The sequence below is a fragment of the Mobula hypostoma genome, chromosome 9 (assembly GCF_963921235.1).
Source record: "Mobula hypostoma chromosome 9, sMobHyp1.1, whole genome shotgun sequence".
NCBI lineage: Eukaryota > Metazoa > Chordata > Chondrichthyes > Myliobatiformes > Myliobatidae > Mobula > Mobula hypostoma.
The window spans coordinates 30,850,382-30,868,966 of NC_086105.1; the positions used below are offsets into that span (position 1 = coordinate 30,850,382).

At 41.6% G+C, this 18,585-nt stretch overlaps 1 long non-coding RNA gene across 1 annotated transcript; it reads left to right on the forward strand.

Moving 5' to 3' along the window:
* Nucleotides 1-6,542: 6,542 nt before the first annotated feature.
* On the forward strand, nucleotides 6,543-9,328 carry LOC134352350 (uncharacterized). Its single transcript, XR_010019383.1, has 3 exons — nucleotides 6,543-6,588; nucleotides 7,301-7,773; nucleotides 8,641-9,328. It is a non-coding gene; the product is annotated as an uncharacterized LOC134352350 (long non-coding RNA).
* Nucleotides 9,329-18,585: the final 9,257 nt, after the last annotated feature.

Here is an 18,585-nt window from a genome sequence, read left to right on the forward strand (position 1 = left end):
CTGAATATGTGACCCTCTCTTCAAAAGCAGGAAAGCACTGTAGCATATGTGTTTTATATATAATGGCACATGCGAGGGTCAAGTGGAGGAAGTTGAATGAACAGGAAACATTTGTTTTAGCAGTTCTCCATGTCTCCTGGCGTTTCATTATAATCATGCATTTAATATAAGATCTCACACAAACTTTACATTATGTACTTCAAGCCAAGCCACATACTGTAAATTTATGCAATTCTCCCTGCCATCCTGAACTGGAGTTATGGGTTTCCATTTTTTAGTTATTGTCATAGATTCCCACTCTAATCAGATGGCAAGGTTGATTGAATAACTTATACAAAGAAATCTGATTGGCCAATTTTATGCTTCCAGTTTCTTCCTATGAATCTGTGGTCCAATCATCATAGATGGCACAATTTTGTCATCCCCTTTCAAAAAGCATTATAACCAAGAAAAAAAGCAACGCAGGTTCATGAAGATGGTTCTTGGGAAGAGACAAGCGGCCAAGTCAGAATATTAAAATTTAATCAATAAAAAGTTTAAATTTTCACAGGCTTGCAAGGATTATTCGCATGAATGCTATTTCCAAAGGTTAGTAAAATATTGTAATGATTGACTAAATTTAGGATTGGTATTAGCGATACAAATAATTAGCAGCTTTTATTTATGAAAAGGATTATAGATTGTGGTGCATTACAAGAAAGAACTATTGAAAATTATTACAGCATTTTAGGTAATAAGTAATTAAAGAAAAAAGAGCAGAGAGATCAAAAGGGTGCAGCAGGCAGCAGAGCAACCTGCATGGGGCAAACATACAGAAGCAGCTTGGCCTCTCTATTAGTGTCCAAGAGATTAAATTGGTGATCCCTTATCATTGAGTTTCAAAAATGAGGGAAGTCTGGTGCTTTCACTGTATTTATGATAATGAAAAGAACTTTATTCAATTTCACCCCAGCCTTCTCTGCTCTAGTAGAATTAGTCCCAATGTCTCAAAACTCTGCAACAAATGGAGACAAAATGTCTTTTATATAACATACACAACTGCACACAGTGCTGCAACATTGCCTTTATGAAGCTCTGTAAATCATTGTGACTTCAATACTCCTGTATTTTATGCCTTTGTTTATATAAAACAAACTATCAGCTTTTTGTGATTCCATTTGCCTGAAATTGCATTTTCAGGGATAGCGTACTTGAACGCAACTTTCAAATCTTTCTATTTATCCGCAGTTTTCAACATATATTTCACTAGATATTCCAAAGTCTGCTGGCCCCCCACTGCAAACATTATAAGTATCAGGAAATTCATTATTTCTGCATTTTCAATTCTTAAACCAATCATGATAGAATCTGTATTAGTATACTTTCAGGATACCTTTATGTTTAATACACGTTCACGGGAAGCAGAAAGCAATGTAGTTCTGAATAAAGTTAGGGGACTGATTGCTATTCTCTCCATAGACTGGAGAGAGTCCTGAAGAATAAAACCCACAGGGCTGGAAAGGCACTTGATGTGGGAGGGAAGAGATCCAGTTTCTGTGGTTCACATGGGAGCAATCAACAGAAATAGGATCAGAGAGTTCAGCTGAAGTAGTGTAAGCAGTCAGAGTTGAAATTAAAAAACAGAACTGTAAAATTAATCAACTCTGGGTTACTAACGAAGCCATACATAAAATGGCAAAGCTGATAAAGGTCCAAGAGTTGAGTGCTTGGCTCAAAGAATGGTGTTCACCTCACGCTGTGATGGGGAAAAGAGGGAGTCACTGTGGGTTTATGGAAAGCAGTCAGTCATGTATGACTGATCTAATAGAGCTTTTTTGAAATCGTAACTAGCAAAGAAGGGGGAAGCAGAGGACAGGCTATGCTGAATGAGAACATGAACGAATCATCATAGAGGGATCAGAGGTGGAGAGAGTGAGCAATTTCAGGTTCCTGGGTGTCAAGATCTCTGGGGACCGAACCTGGTCCCAACATATTGATGCAGCTATAAAGAAGGCAAGGCAGCAGCCATATTTCATTAGGGGCTTGAGGAGATTTGGTTTGTCACTTAAAACACTCGAAAATTTTAGTCAGCTCCATCTTGAGTACTGGCCTCCATAGCATCCAAGACATCTTCAAGGTGCCTCAGAAAGGCAGTGTCCATTATTAAGGGCTCGCATCACCCAGGACATGCCCTCTTCTCACTGTTGCCATCAGGGAGGAGGTACAGAAGCCAGAAGGCACACGCTCAGCGATTCAGGAACAGCTTCTTCCCCTCTGCCACCGATTTCTAAATGGACATTGAACCCATGAACACTACCTCAATTTTTATATTATTTATTTTCAATTATTTTTAATCTAACTATTTAATATGTACATATATACTTCCTGTAATTGATTTACTTTTTTGCTCTATATTACCATGTATTTCACTGTTCCTCTACCGCTAAGTTAACAAATTTCACAACATACGCCAGTGATATTAAACCAGATTCTGAATTTGCCAAGGACAAGAGTCCTAACAAATTAAGTAACTGTAAATCAATGGTTCCCAAAGTAGGCAATACGCCCCCCCCCCAGGGCAGTGGGAGTTTCTAAGGGGGGGGCGACAAAAATGAAGAGAGTAGTGCGGGGCCACTCAGTAGCACAGGGGTCCCCAACCTTTTTTGCACTGCCGACCGGTTTAATATTGACAATATTCTTGCGGACCGGCCGACCGGGGGGGGGGGGGGGGGCAGGGTTGACAACCGACAAGAGTAGCAGTCAAATACATTGAACTTACCCCAAGAAAGACTACAATGACCATGAAGCCTTGCGTGGGCACCAGTGCGCATGCGTCACCTGCGCATGCGTGTAGCTGCCAATTTCTTTCTGCAAATCGTTTTTGGCGATTCTGTTCGGGGGGGGGGGGTGGTGTTAATCACGACCGGAATATAGGTGGTAAGTGGCTAATACACTCAATTTCGTTTCTAAAAGGGGTTATCTAACGAATTTAATATTAAACACACATCGCGTATTTTCCTCGCATGAATATAGTGATGTCAATTATCAGGGGAGCACAGGGGAGCTTGAAGTAAGTATTGAACGAACTTCCAGTAGAAGTGGTAGAGGCAGGTTCGATATTATCATTTAAAGAAAAATAGGATAGGTATAAGGACAGGAAAGGAATGGAGGGTTATGTGCTGAGTGCAGGTCAGTGGGACTAGGTGAGAGTAAGCATTCGGCACGAACTAGAAGGCTAGAGATCGCCTGTTTCCATGCTGTAATTGTTATATAAGCAAGTCAATAGCATCATAACATTTTAAGTAACATTTGGTTATTAAACACAGCGCATATTTTCCTCATATGAACATATAAAATCATTGCAACACACCAATATCGCTGAATCAGTGGGAGCCCTGGGCTTGTTTTCCCGCAACAAGATGGCCCTATCGAGGGGTGATGGGAGACAGCGATACTGAAGGAGGTTCCTTATTTCCAGTCTATTCCGCAATTTTGTTTTCCTTGCATTCATTGCAGAAAACTCCGCTTCGCAGAAAAATATTGGAAACGAAAGCAACATTTTCAGTGCTTTCGTGGCTATCTCAGGATATTTAGCCTTGACTTTGATCCGGAATGCCGGCAGAGCTGTTATATCAAACATACTTTTCAGCCCGTCGTCATTTGCAAGCTCGAGGAGTTGATTTCCTTCCCGCGCTGACATGGATGACGCGCGGGTAATGACCTCGCGTGCGTTCAAGCTCAACAGAGGGCGTGACAGGGAATGAGGAAAGGTGCAGCTGACTCATATCGCCAAATCATATCGTTTCCTCGCGGCCCGGTGGTTGGGGACCGCTGATATAAATGATATAGCTGATGGAATGGATGGCTTTGTTGCCAAGTTTGCAGATGATACAAAGATTGGTGAAGGGCAGATAGTGTTGAGGAAACAGGTAGGATGCAGAAGGGCTTAGATTAGGAGAATGGGCAAGAGAGTGGCAAATGAAATACAACGTTAGAAAATGCATAGTCATGCACTTTGCTAATAGAAATAAATGTGCAGACTATTTTCTAAACAGGGAGAAAATCCAAAAATTTGAGATGCAAAGGGACTTGGGTGTCCTTGTGCAGAACGCCCTAAAGGTTAACTTGCAGGTTGAGTTGGTGGTGAGGAAGGCAAATGCTATGTTAGCATTCATTTCAAGCGGTTTAGAATACAAGAGCAAGGATATGATGCTGAGGCTTTATAAGGCACTGGTGAGGCCTCACCTTGACTATTGTGAACAGTTTTGGGCCCATCTTAGAAAAGATATGCTGGCATTGGAGAGGGTCCAGTGGCGGTTAACAAGGATGATTCCAGGAATGAAAGGGTTATCATATGAGGAATGTTTGATGGCTCAGGGTCTGTACTCAAAAGGATGAGGGGGGATCTCATTGAAACCTTTCAAATGTTGAAAGGCCTGGACAGAGCAGATGTGGAAAGGATGCTTCCCATGGTGGGTGAGTCTAGGACAAGAGGGCACAGCCTCAGGTTAGAGGGGTGCCCTTTCAAAACAGAGATGCAGAGAAATTTCTTTAGCCAAAGGGTGGTGAATTTGTGGAATTTGTTGCCACATGCAGCTGTGCAGGCCAGGACATTGGGTGTATTTAAGGCAGAGATTGATAGGTTCTTGATTGGACATGGCATCAAAGGTTACGGGGCGAAGGCCAGGAACTGGGGTTGAGGAGGAGAAGAAAAAAAGGATCAGCTATAATTGAATGGCAGAGTAGAATCGATGGACCAAATAGCCTAATGCTGCTCCTATGTCTTAAGGTAATCACCTCATCTCTTACTAACCCACCGTTCTCTTAAACTTTGTTCAAAGTGCATTATAGTTGTCGAAAAGCAATGTGACACTTTTCTATCCTGCATATCATGAGAAATCTGGACTGATGGAATTGTGTAATATCCTGGCCCAGTGCGAACATTATTGCTCCTCACTGCTGTAGTACAGTGTTAGCTGGCATGATTCGCATAGTCTAATACACAGTGATGGACCATAGTCTAATACGCAGTGTTAGCTGGTATGATTCCCAGAGTCTAATACGCACTGTTAGCTGGTATGATTCTCATAGTCTAATACGCAGTGATGGACCATAGTCTAATACGCAGTGTTAGCTGGTATGATTCCCATAGTCTAACACGTAGTGATGGACCAGAGTCTAATATGCAGTATTAGCTGGTATGGTTCCCATAGTCTAATACGCAGTGATGCAATTCCTGTCATTTAGGGTATGGCCATCAATGGGGCCAATTTCAGAATCTGTCCTTTTGAATGGTCTTGACCACATTTCTCTAACCCACAGTCCAACCAAGCTATTGATGCCTTACTTCATGTACCTTTGCTAGAAAATTACTTTGATTTGAAGCAAGAGGTTCAAAGAATCACATAAAGGCTTCTGGTTGTAGAAAGGAATCTCTGAACACTACCCTGTATTGTGAAAAAAGGTCAAGATATTCTTCACTGCCTTTCTAACATCGTATTTAGTAGAGCGCAGTTTCAGTGCAGTCGCTCAACGTCTTTCAAAGCAATGAAACAGACTGCAAATTATTGAAGGTGGGGATCTGAGACTCGTTCTGAGTAACATTCAGCCTGATGTTGAGAAGCTGATATCATTGCAACAAGCTCATCCCTCTCATTGAAAGGTGTACAAGCAATGAAATAGTGAATAGTTGGACTACACTCTTATGAAAGTGCATACAGGAGCGAGAGAGATGCCAACTAGTGGAGTGGTGTCACAACAACAACCTAGCACTCAATGTCAGTAAGACAAAAGAGCTGATTGTAGACTTCAGGAAGGGTAAGACGAAGGAACACATACTAATCCTCATAGAGAGCAGAAGTGGAGAGAATGAGCAGCTTCAAGTTCCTGGGTGACAAAATCTCTGAGGACCTAACCTGGTCCCAACATATCGATGTAGTTATAAAGAAGGCAAGACAATGGCTATACTTTATTAGGAGTTTGAAGAGATTTGGCATGTCAACAAATACACTCAAAAACTTCTATAGTTGTACCGTGGAGAGCATTCTGACAGGCTGTATCACTGTCTGGGATGGAGGGGCTACTGCACAGGACCGAAAGAAGCCGCAGAGTGTTGTAAATCTAGTCAGCTCCATCTTGGGTACTAGCCTACAAAGTACCCAGGACATCTTCAGGGAGCAGTGTCTCAGAAAGAAACCATCCATTATTAAGGACCTCCAGCACCCAGGGCATGCCCTTTTCTCACTGTTACCATCAAGTAGGAGGTACAGAAGCCTGAAGGCACACACTCAGCGATTCAGGAACAGCTTCTTCCCCTCTGCCATCCAATTCCTAAATGGACATTGAATCTTTCGACACTACCTCACTTTTTTTTAAAATACACAGTATTTCTATTTTTATGTTTTTTTATCTATTCAATATACACAATTGATTTACTTGTTTATTTATTATTATTTTTTCTCTCTCTGCTAGATTATGTATTGCATTGAACTGCTTCTGCTAAGTTAACAAATTTCACGTCACAAGCCGGTGATAATAAACCTGATTCTGATTCTGATTCTGATTCTGAAGTGAAGGAGTGACATCAGTGTGCACAGAGATTAAAAAAAGGTAAGGCAATGTAAAAATTGGTGGGAGCTGTCTCAGTAGACGTAATGCAGGTTTTATATTGGGTAAATTTAGGTGGATGTAACAAGGGTAATCCAGTAATAATGCGGAGGCCATCCAAGTGGATCAAACAAAAAATTTAAATACATAAGGTATTTTAAATGGCACCTATTGACAGTTAGTGACCATTTATTTTCATTCACATTTCTCTTTGTAATTTAATTCTAACATCTGTTCTCCTTGCTTTAGAATTTACTCAATCTCCCCCTTCTTAACAGATTTTCTTCTGTTTATGCTGTATTTGTCAACCATTTTTATTTTAAAGCAGAATTGGCATTTTAGGAGACAGTCTTACAGTCATTATTTCTCATGTCAAACCCAACTCACACTGGAATCTTTATGAACAGAGGGTTTGTAATATTAACATAAAGTGCTTCTTGCACATCGCTGTGTCTGTCATTAGGTCTCCAGTATCAAATTCTTATGCAACAGCTGTTGATATTAATCCAGTCAAATTGACAGTTCTAATGAAATTTTAATGCATTGTCACAGTATACTGTGCAAGTTGGATGGTTCACTAAGTTTCCTTTCTTGAGCAAAACAATAGAAATATTAGGAAATGTGTTATCCAACTAAAAAAAATACACAAGCCAATTAGTAAACAGGCCAGACACATGATTACACATGATGTCTCTCTTTTCCCTTTCCTGTTCAGGGTGGATGGGGTTCTGTTGAAGGCCCTGACCTGGACTTACACTCGGACTTCGGTTCGTTTCGGTGGTGGGACCCGCTCAAGGGGGCTCCCGGATGGCCACCTTTCGATATCCCAAGGACACAGCCGAGAAGATGAGTGCACCTTCAGGGTTCCGAGGCTTTGTGGCCCCGTGGATGAGCTGATTTTAAGCCGCTGCCGCCAATTGAAGCGTCGCAGGAGAGAACGGAATATCGGGAACAGTGGATCAGCTGTCGGAGGCTCTGTGCTCGGCGAATTGTGCTCTCTCCCTCACTGGTGTGCGAGAGATTGTTAGCGACTCTCTGGGCAGAGCACTCAGAAAAAAAGCGGCACGACGGAGTTTCAACAACATAAATCAGCAAGTTGTTTGTTGTGTCTTCCCTCTTGCTGAGAAAAGGGTCACCTCTTTTTTCTTTTATTAAGGAGAGAGAGCCCGTGGCAAGTCAAATTGCCGGGTGAACGATTAGTTTTTGTTGTATTGCAGATCATGGTCTTTCTTGGGGGCTTTGCTATTGCTTGCTTGGTGGGTGGAGGGTACTGACGCTATTTTTTGGGGAAGTGAGTGGGGGTGTGGTATGGTCGTTACTGCTGCTTGTGCGTGGGAGGGGGCAGTGGAGTTCTGAAGTTTTAACTGTCAATCATTCTTTGGGGCACCAGTTTTTCTGGATGTCTGCGAAGAAAAAATTTCAGGATGTATACTGCATACATTCACTGATATTAAATGGAACTATTGAACATCAAAAATACCGGGATCCCCAATCTAAATATTTTCCAATTCATTCAGTAAAAGCCTACCCAAGCCTTTCAGCCCATCCAAAAATGCAGGTGTAACACTTTCCCTTGGTGAAACAGTGGTCAAATTGTTCATTCCCAATACTTTAACAGTGCCCGCATCCTTTCTCAGAATGGGGAAAGTGCATGATTATCAGTTCCTCCGAGGATAACATTCAGAAATCAGTGCGAAAAAGGCACATAATGGACCATTAAATTGTAAGGGAACGCAGGGGAAAGTTGGGATTTTTCAGCTTTGAAAGACTGCACTTGCTTGATGGTAAACAGGGAAAGTATCAATCCAATACGCAGTTTCTTCTCATGATGCCTAATCCATGTATGCAGTAAATGTCCACTTCAATCAGCATACCTATGAACCAGAATCAGAAGCATGGACTGCTGTATGATCTGAACAGCATATTATCATACTACTAACTTATAATATATTTCTTAGTTTAAACTCTAGCCACCATAAACTGGCCATTGCAAACAGCAGCGAATACTGTACTGTTCAATCATTATGTGCAGATTAATTCTGGTACATTTTCCAGATATGCAAACAAAGCAGGAAGCAATTACAAACATGGAAGATGAAGCTGATAAAACCCTAAACAGTCTACGAATCACAAACATCTTTCAGACGCCCCACCACCATCAAATCTAATGAAGTCTACAAAACGAACTTCTCCGTTCATCACTTTGATACAATTGATGTGGGTGTCTCAACAACCAGAGTCACAATTACCTTTTTTAATGTTTTGTCGTTGCTGATTTTGTTTTCTATTGTTACGGCATTGTTTCACCCATCGCAGAATGTTAAAAATATTAGTGGATCTCTAATCCATTTCATAGGCTATTTTTCTTGCCTTTTTAAAATTTAAAAATCACCTTTCTATATCAAATTTTTGCTGAGATATTTTCTATTTGAAACAAAGATAAACGGTTGAAACTCCTCTTTAAATTAAAAACATGCAACTGATCATGCTGTGCCTGTTTCAGCTTTGATAAGCACTTTATATGCTTCTAGTTTAGTGCTTCTAAATTCCTATCTCTGTCTCCCAGGCCTCCGTCTGTTTTGTTAAGAGCTGCTCTGCATGTTCGCTCTTCATATTTATCCATTTTCTTTTTGCCAAAAAAAAAGTTAATTATTAGCCTCAAGCATTCCCAAATCAAATTTGTTTGCCTGTAAGCAAACAAATCTCAAAGTGTAGATCTAGCACCCCATATTCGAGTAAATAATGTCCTGCACTGGTCAAACAAATGTTGGTTTCTATTGTGTCATTTATTTGTGTGCTCAGTCATTAAGAGAACCTAATGTGGTAGATGCAGCTTTAGCTGTAACATTTACGAGGAGTTTCAACAGGTACATGATGAGGGGGCTAATGCTCTAGATGATAGATGGGACCAGCCAGAAGACCAGGGTGGCAAAGACTACACACACAAAATGCTGGAGGAACTCAGCAGGCCAGGCAGCATCTGTGGGAAGGAGTAAACAACCAACATTCAGGCCGAGACCCTTCTTTGGACTGGAAAGATGAGAAGTCAGAGTAAGAAGGTAGGGGGACAGGAGGAAGAAGTACAAGATATTAGGTGATAGGTGAACTGGGAGGGGGAGGGGTGAAGTAAAGAGCTGGTGAGTTGATTGGTGAAAGAGATAGGGGATGGAGAAAGGGGAGTCTGATCGGAGAGGGTAGAAGTCCAGGGAGGAGCACCAGAGAGAGGTGATGGGCAGATAAGGAGATAAGTAGAAAGAGGGAAATGGGAATGGAGAATGGTGAAGTAGGGGGCAGGATTACTGAAAGTTCCAGAAACCAGTGGTCACGCCATCAGGTTGGAGGCTACCTAGATGGAATCTAAGGTGTTGTTCCTCCAACCTGAGTGTGGCCTCATCGTGGCAGTAGAGGAGTCCAGGGACTGACATGTTGGAATTGAAATGGGTGGCCACTGGGAGATCCCGCTTTTTGTGGCAGACAGAGTGTAGTTGTTTGGCAAAACAGACTCCAGATCTACATGGGGTCTCACTGATATACAGCAGGTCACACCGAGACTCATTGATATGCAGGAGGTGTTCGTGCCACGGACTAGATAGCCAAAGGGCATGTTTCTTTGCTGGATTACTCTATGACTCTAATAACAGGAAGGCAGGAGAATGGGGCTGAGAGGGAAATGGACCAGCCATGATGAAATGGTGGAGCAGCCTCAATGGGCCAAATGGCCTAACTCTGCATCGATATCTTTTGATCTTACAATTCTAGTTATCATTAACCAGCACTGAGGGCACCTTCACCATGTCTGTGTCTGAGGTGATACAACATTCGCTCCGCAAACTAGATCAGTGCCAATCAATAATCAATTGCAAGATAACTTTAATCAAGATTGATCCTTTCTATCATTCATTTGTGCCTCAGCAACAATGCAGCAACAGACAACCCATATTCATATATAGTTATCACATCAACTAATATCAAATGTTTACAAAGTGAGTTATTTTCTAAAGTTATATTTTATACAAATGAAAGACTAAGTTTCAGCCACAATAGTAATCGTGAGTAGGTTAGACACACTGCAATAAAATTATGCATTCTGCATCATGACAATAAACAATGTGGAAAGGTTGCTGTCTTGAATTCAAAGCAGGCTCCGTGTAACATGAACCTGTTAAACTATTGATTAACTGCTACATTATCCACTCGACAGGCACAGCTGTCTAACATCAATTCATAGCTTCTTTCAGTTATTAACAAAAAGATCACATTATCCTTGCAAATGTCCCATTCGTACTCAGCCCACTGCACAGCTCAAATATCAAAACAGAAATACTGGAAAATTTATGAGGTGGGGGAAATGTGTGAGAATGTTCGGTATTCATCAAATGACCTCAGAATGGCTTATAGGGGCATTTCAAAGTCAACCATGTTGCAGTGGGACCAAAGTCATAAATAGGCTGATCAGGTGGCAAATTTCCTCTCCTGAAGGACATTAGTGAAGCTGACAGGATTTTCGTAGTTTCACCCTCAATCTCACCAACGTGATTGCCTGCCAACTTTTGCCCATCTAAACAAGATTGAGCATATAGCCCAACAGAAATGAAGAATAATTGTGTCTCCTCTTGTCCTTTACATCATGACTCAAGTGGGCGAACAGATGTTCTGAAGGTCATTTCAGGGCAAGCAAAGCACTAGAATACGTATATCTGGGGATGCAGATAGAGAAAGGGATGAGTGGGTACATGAAAGAATACAAAGATAGGTTAGAACTGTGGGGTTGTAAATATAACCATCTAGGAATGTAGGCCTTTGAGCACAATGGCAATGGATAACAACACCTCAAACTGGATTGGATACTGACAAATGCATTGGTGAAGTTGGAATGCCAGCACAAAGGCAATTAGAGAAATTGAACACAGAAGCAATAAAGGATCTGGTCGAGGCAAGAACATTGAGAGGCTGGAAAATGTCAAACCTTAAAATTACAATGAGTGGAAAGAAAGAGTATTTGGCAGCAAGGTCAATTTCAATGTTCAAAGTTCTATATGTCACCATATACAACCCTGAGATTTATTTTCCTGTGGGCATACTCACCAAATCTATGGAATAGTAACCATAACAGAACCAGTGAAAGATCAACCAGAGTGTAGAAGACATCAAAACTGTGCAAATGCAAATATAAATAAATAGCGATAAACAACAAGAACATGAGATGACGAGGTAGAGTTCTTAAATTGAGATCATTGTTTGTGGGAAACTTCACAATAATGGGGCAAGTGAGCGTAGTTATCCCCTTTTATTCAAGAACCTAATGGTTGAGGGGCAGTAACTGTTCTTGAACCTAGTGATGTGAGTCCTGAGGCATTTGTACCTTCTACCTGCTGGCAGCAGTGAGAAGAGAGCATGGCCTGGGTGGTGGAATCTCTGATGATGGATGCTTCTTTCTACAACAGCATTTCCTGTAGATGTGCTGAATGGTGGGGAGGGTTTTAACTGTGACGAACTGGGCTAAATCCACTACCTGTTGTAGGATTTTCCATTCAAAGGCATTGGTGTTTCCATACCAGGCTGTGATTCAGCCAGTTTAGACACTCTCCACTACACACCTATAGAAGTTTGTCAAAGTTTTAGATGTCATGCTGAATCTCCGCAGACTCCTAACGAAGTAGAGGTGCTACCATGCTTTCTTCGCAATTGTACTTGTGTGCTGGGTCCAAGACAGATTTTCTGAAATAGTGACGCCCAGGAATTTAAAGTTGCTGACCCTTTCTACCTCTGATCCTCCAATGAGGACTGGCTCAGGGACCTCTGGTTCCACCTCCTGAAGTCTATAATCAGCTCCATGGTCTTGCTGACATCGAGTGAGAGATTGTTGTTATGACACCACTCAGCCAAATTTTCAATCTCCCTGCAGTATGCTGATTCATCACCACCTTTGATATAGCCCACAACAGTGGTGTCATCAGCAAACTTGAATATGGTGTTGGAGCTGTGCTTAGCCACACTGTCATGGGTGTAAAGTGAGTAGTGCATGGGGCTAAGCATGGAGCCCTGAGGTGCACCTGTGCTGATGGAGATCATGAGGAGATGTTGTTGCCAATCTGAACTGACTGGGGTCTACAAGGTAGGTACGTAAGATGAGCATAAATGCTAGCGAGACTGAATGAGCTATGTTGGGACTTCATGTCTCTACAAATGAAGACGATGATATAAAGAAAATAAGGTTAAATAAGACCAAACAAAACCACGAAGTGCATCTTATGCAGATAAAGACCATGAATACGCTCACAATAATAACTAAATGTGCACTCCAAGGTATATAGAGACTATTGCACAAATATTACATAATCTCCGGGAGAAGGCTCAGGAGCTTGAAGACTCGTACGGCCAGATTTGGGAACAGCTTCTTTCCAACTGTGATAAGACTGCTGAACGGATCCTGACCTGGATCTGGGTCGCACCCTCCAAATATCCAGACCTGCCTCTCGGTTTTTTTTGCACTACCTTACTTTCCATTTTTCTATTTTCTATTTATGATTTATAATTTAAATTTTTAATATTTACTAATTTTTACTATTTTTAATATTTAATATTTGTAATCCAGGGAGTGGGAAGCGCAGAATCAAATATTGCTGTGATGACTGTACGTTCTAGTACCAATTGTTTGGCGACAATAAAGTATAAAGTATAGTATAAGTAGCACATGCATTTACAGGAAACTATGCACTAATCTGTAAAGAGATATACAGAATACTCCAATAACAAAATAGTCTCATTTGTCTTATCCTTTCCCGGCATGAGCAGACTGCTCACCAACCCAGTAAATATTTTGGGTAATGAGCAGGTCCAAAATCGCCCAAGACCTTTCCATCACCTACAAAAGAGGTCATGGAATGACAGCTATTCGCATTTCCGATAACACTCTAGAAGATCAACACCATCCAACAAAAAGCAGCTGCTGCAATGTTACCTCCCAAACTTTCAATCTGTGCTGCCAAAACGCTAGGTTTCCCAGGTCACCCTATCTTGATTTACACAGATATAAAAGTTCCTTCAGCTCCAGTCCTAATCCTGGAACTGCCAATGCTACAGTGATGTGAGAGTATTTTCAATACAAGAACGGAGCATTTTAAGGCAACAGTTCCCCATCATCTTCACAGGAAATTCAGGATGGGCAATAAATACTGGCATACCATTGGTGAACACATTTTACATGAAAATAATTGCCTGGTAATTCCATTAAAGTACATGTTCTTAGGACCTGTTTACCCTGCTAATCAACTATTAGTCTCTCTATAAAGAAAGTTTCACCAGTTCTGAGATAATGGAGAACAAAAAGGAAATTAATATTACAACAAAACCAGCATTGGTGAAACTAATGGAACTGAGAGGTGGTAAATCCTCAGGACATGGTGACCCATGTCCTCGGACTTTTAAAGTGACAGTTAAGGAAGGAGTGGATGAATTTATCGTCTTCCCAAACTCCATAGTTTCTAGAAAAGTTCCAAGCGATGGAAAGATATTAAAAAGGGGGGGGAGAAAAAGCAAAGAATTACAGGACCAGTTAGCTGACATTAGTAATATGAAAATGCTGGAATCTATCATTAGGCAGTATGTGAACCTCGAAAATAATAGTAGGGAACAGGTTGCCTCAGGTACTCTAGGGACCCCAGCTGCATCTGTATTTCTGCGGGTTATGTGTAATAGCTCCTGTTCCAGGACTATTCTGGCATTCAGTTGCCACCCATCTCCCACACCTCACATTTCCTTCTCCTGACTGCAGTTGGTGCTGTGCAGAATTTGTCAATTTCATCATCTTCACCATCAACTTCCACCCTGCCCTCAAATTCACCTGGATCACCTCTGACACCTCTCTTCCTTTTCAAGATCTCTCTGTCTATCTCAGAGGTCAGATTCACCATGAACATCCTCTATAACTCACCAAATCCCACAGTTGTTACCCTGGCTTCACCTCCTCCCATGCTATGCACTGTAAGGTCGCCATCTTCCTTTTTCTCAATTTTTCCCCCTCTGCCCCACTTGTTCAAATGATGAGGCCTTGTTCAACCAAGCTTCTGAATGCCCTCTTCCTTTCAGGAGACTGGCTTCCACACTGCCATGGTTGATGAAGCCCTCCAGGTCTGTTCTGACCCCAACTCCCATTCTCACGCAGCTCAGTTGGAGAGTTCCTTTACTCCTCTCTAACCAGCACATCCAACATATCATCATGTGCCACTTCCACCAGATCCAACATGACCTCACCAGCAATCACATCCCCCTCTCCATTTCTGTCGTCCCCATGGACCACTCTCGTCAGGGTTCCCTGGTCTACTCACTGATCCCCAATCATCCACCCTTCCCCATACCCTGGCACTTACCCATGCAACCATAGGAGATCTTTCACCTCCTCCCTCACGAACATCCAAGGGTTTCAACAGCCTGTCTGGGTGTGCAACAGAGGTTCATCTGAACCGCTGCCATCTCACTCTGTCTGTAAAGTGTTAGTACGTTCTCCCCATGACCACGCGAGTTTCCTCTGGGTGCTCCGGATTCCTCCCACAGTCCAAACACGGGAGGCTGGTAGGTTAATTCGTCATTGTAAATTGTCCTGTGATCAGGCTAGGGTTAAATTATTGCGGTTCGAAGGGCCGGAAAGGCCTATTCTGCGCTATATCTCAATAAGTAAATCAAACCAGCTGAACTACATTTGATGCTCACAATGTGGCCTCCTCTACACTTGAGAAACTAAGTCTAGACTGGGCAACCTCATTCTGTTCACAGCAGGTCATTTTGAACTTCCAGTTGCATGTAATTTTACCTCTCCTTCCCACTCCCACACCAACCAGTCCATCCTTGGCCTTCTCCATTGCCAGAGAGGCCATATGGAAACTGAAAGGACAACATGTCATACAGTACTGTGTAAAAGTCCTTAGGCACGTGTATATAGCTAAGATGCCTAAGACTTTTGCACGGTACTGTATATTGGTTAAAATGGGAAGATGGTTGTGAAACAGAAATAAGAGTGCCTTGCTTTATATTATCTCAGTAGTATTACGTGTTATTTAGTAATATACAATACTGTGCAAAAGTCTTAGGTGCCCTAGCTATATACATACGCCGAAGACTTTTACACAGTACTGTATGCCACTTGGGTAGCTTACAACCTGATGGTATGAACATTAAAGTTTCCATTCTGAGGTAACCCACACGTCTGGTGCTTTTCTCCCACACACACTCACCTGTCCACTCAATTTTCTTCTTTTTTTCCCTCCCTCCCCCATCTTGTTCCATTTGTTCACTATCCGCTCCACATCTGCTTCCACCCATCACCTCCAATCCTGCATGCGCTGCTATAGACTGACAATCTTTGCTATTGCAGGTTCTCAAGGCAAAACATCAACTCATACCTCATACTTCCACGGACACTGCTCTTTCAGCATTCTGTTTATCTTTTTCTCCAGAGGAATATCGACAGGTCAAATAAATGGATAAAGCAGAGAATTTTAAGCTGTTGGTGTTCAAAAGGAACCTGCTACACCAATCACAGGAAGATATCTTGCAGATTCAGATGCGGTTCAGGAGCCAGACTGGATGCTGGCTTTTATTGCAAGAGGATTCGAGTACCAGAGGAGAAACATATTACTCCAGTTCGATGGAGCCCTGGTGAGACCCATTTGGAATATTGCACACCAGTCTGTCCTCCCTTCCTCAGAAAGGATACACTTGTGATTGGGAGAGTGCAGACAAGATTCATCACATTGATGTCTGTGATAGTAGATGAATTGAGTAGACTAGGTTTATACTCTCCAGGGTTCAGAAGAAAAAGGCATGATTTCATTGAATTGTACAAAATTATAGTGCTTAACAGGATACATAAGAATCTATTCACTTCCCCTCAGGTGTAGGTCAATCTGCTGTTCACGCCTCCCCCACCATTCATTAAGGTTACGTCTAGGCCTCGCACCACCTTTCTGCTCTTTGCCTGGACAGTACACCCTGATTCCTTTGTAGTCATTTTCTACACGTTGAACGTATTCACTAATTTCACCTCCACACCTCTCTGTTAGAGAATTCCAGCCACTCTGAGAGAAGAAATCCCTCATCTCCAATTAGAAGGGCCACTCCTTATTCTGAAGCCAAACTGCATAGTTCCAGATATCCTAACCAGAGGAAATATCTTATCAATGAGACTACTGGAATCTTATGTTTCAATAAGATCACCTCCTATTCCTCTAAACTCCAAGGAATATAACCTTTCCTGTTTATCTGAGGGACTGAAACAAGTAACCTGCATGGCCTCCTATTTAAATATATAATTTTTAAGTATGAAGGGAAAAACCAGGTTTCTGCATTGCAGAAGTCGTCCCACCTGCAATCTGTAAAGCTGCACAAAAGGTCAATATTCCTGTCGCCTTCCTAATTACTGCGTACCTGCATGCTAGCTCTTTGCATTTCAGGAACTGAGGCACTACAACACTTTCTGTGACCACATGCTAAGATGAAGTTTCCCCTGCCTCGTGTGCCCAGATGAGAAGTCGCAGCCACAACAGGCATGATATTATAGAACGGCAGGGCACACACAAGGGGCCGAGAGACTTCCCTGTCCTTCTGCTTTATTTTGGTACACTACTTTTAGGGATGATTGCTATCAAGCCAGCTCAATTCATGAAAACGAACACTTAACAGGCAAATATTTAAGCTAATGTTAACTCTACCTGCTGCCCAGTGTCCACAAGCTAATTGCTGAATAATGTGATTATGGCTGACCAAAATAACATGTTAGTGTGGGTTTGAGTTCTCTCTAATTAAAATTATTTCACCCCTGTAAATTAAGTTAAAATATATCTGAGGGAGTTCTTAGACCTTGGAAAAAGTTCATCATGGAGGCACATTATCACTTTAATGAAATGCTCCATCCTCTCCATATCCCTATTCGGAGAGCTAATAGTCCAATAGAGGAACTCCATACAGTTGCTTTCAGAACAGGTTTTGCAAACCCATAACAGCTAATAAGTATTCTATGCACAGGCAGCTTGAAATATCCCCTTTCTAGTCTCCTCATGATATGAAAGGACAAGTTGCTATATCTCATCTCATAGCAAAACATTAAGAAGTCATTCCTCACTTTCTCAGTGATAGGCAGGGGTTGCAATTTCAGTGACTGATCTAGAAATTCATTCAGGAATGTGATCTTCATGTATTTTTATTGTCAAAGTATCAGTGGGGAGAAACTGGATGAACACATCAAGATGTAATTAATGATGATTGACAGAATTGATTTTGGAGCCCTTGTGCTTTGGCTGGGAGGCAACTTCAAAGGTTTAAATTATATCCAGAGAACTTAACACCATGAAAGTCAATTAAAAAACTCATTATTTATTAAACTGCAGATGTAGTAATAAAGGATATCTTAACCCTTTATAGATTGGCGTGGTTAATCCTTTGGCAATAACGTGGAGTTCATCGCTAAAAGAAAATAAGGAAAATAACATTGATGTGCTTAAGAGAAAACTAGGTAAGGAGTGGATAGGGAACATGTTAGGATATGGAGAGGATGGAGTATTGGACCAGCTCTCCGAATAGCCTGACTTTGTGCTGCACACTCTATGTTCTACACGGACTTGATGCTTCCATACATTTTGTTGGTTACAAATCTCTTCCTCTGGGCATGATAGGGAAGATGACCCACACAGCATGTGCAAACCACCAATCAGCACTGCTTGTAGGATGCAATCTATAACACCGACCACATATTCTCAGATGCAGTACAATTAACAGTACAGGTTTGAACGATGACAGAAATGCTAGTTTTTTTGAGGTGTGAAGCTGAAACCAGGAAAAGTGCGAACTCTGCCATTTCAAATATCAAAGTCGATTATCTTACGACAAAATCAAAAAGATGTGGAAAGATCATAAGTTTTTATATCTGGAAAGGACTAAATCGGTAGTATTTTTCCAACAACAAAAATAGTTGCAAACAGAACATCAAAACGTTTATGACTAAAGAAG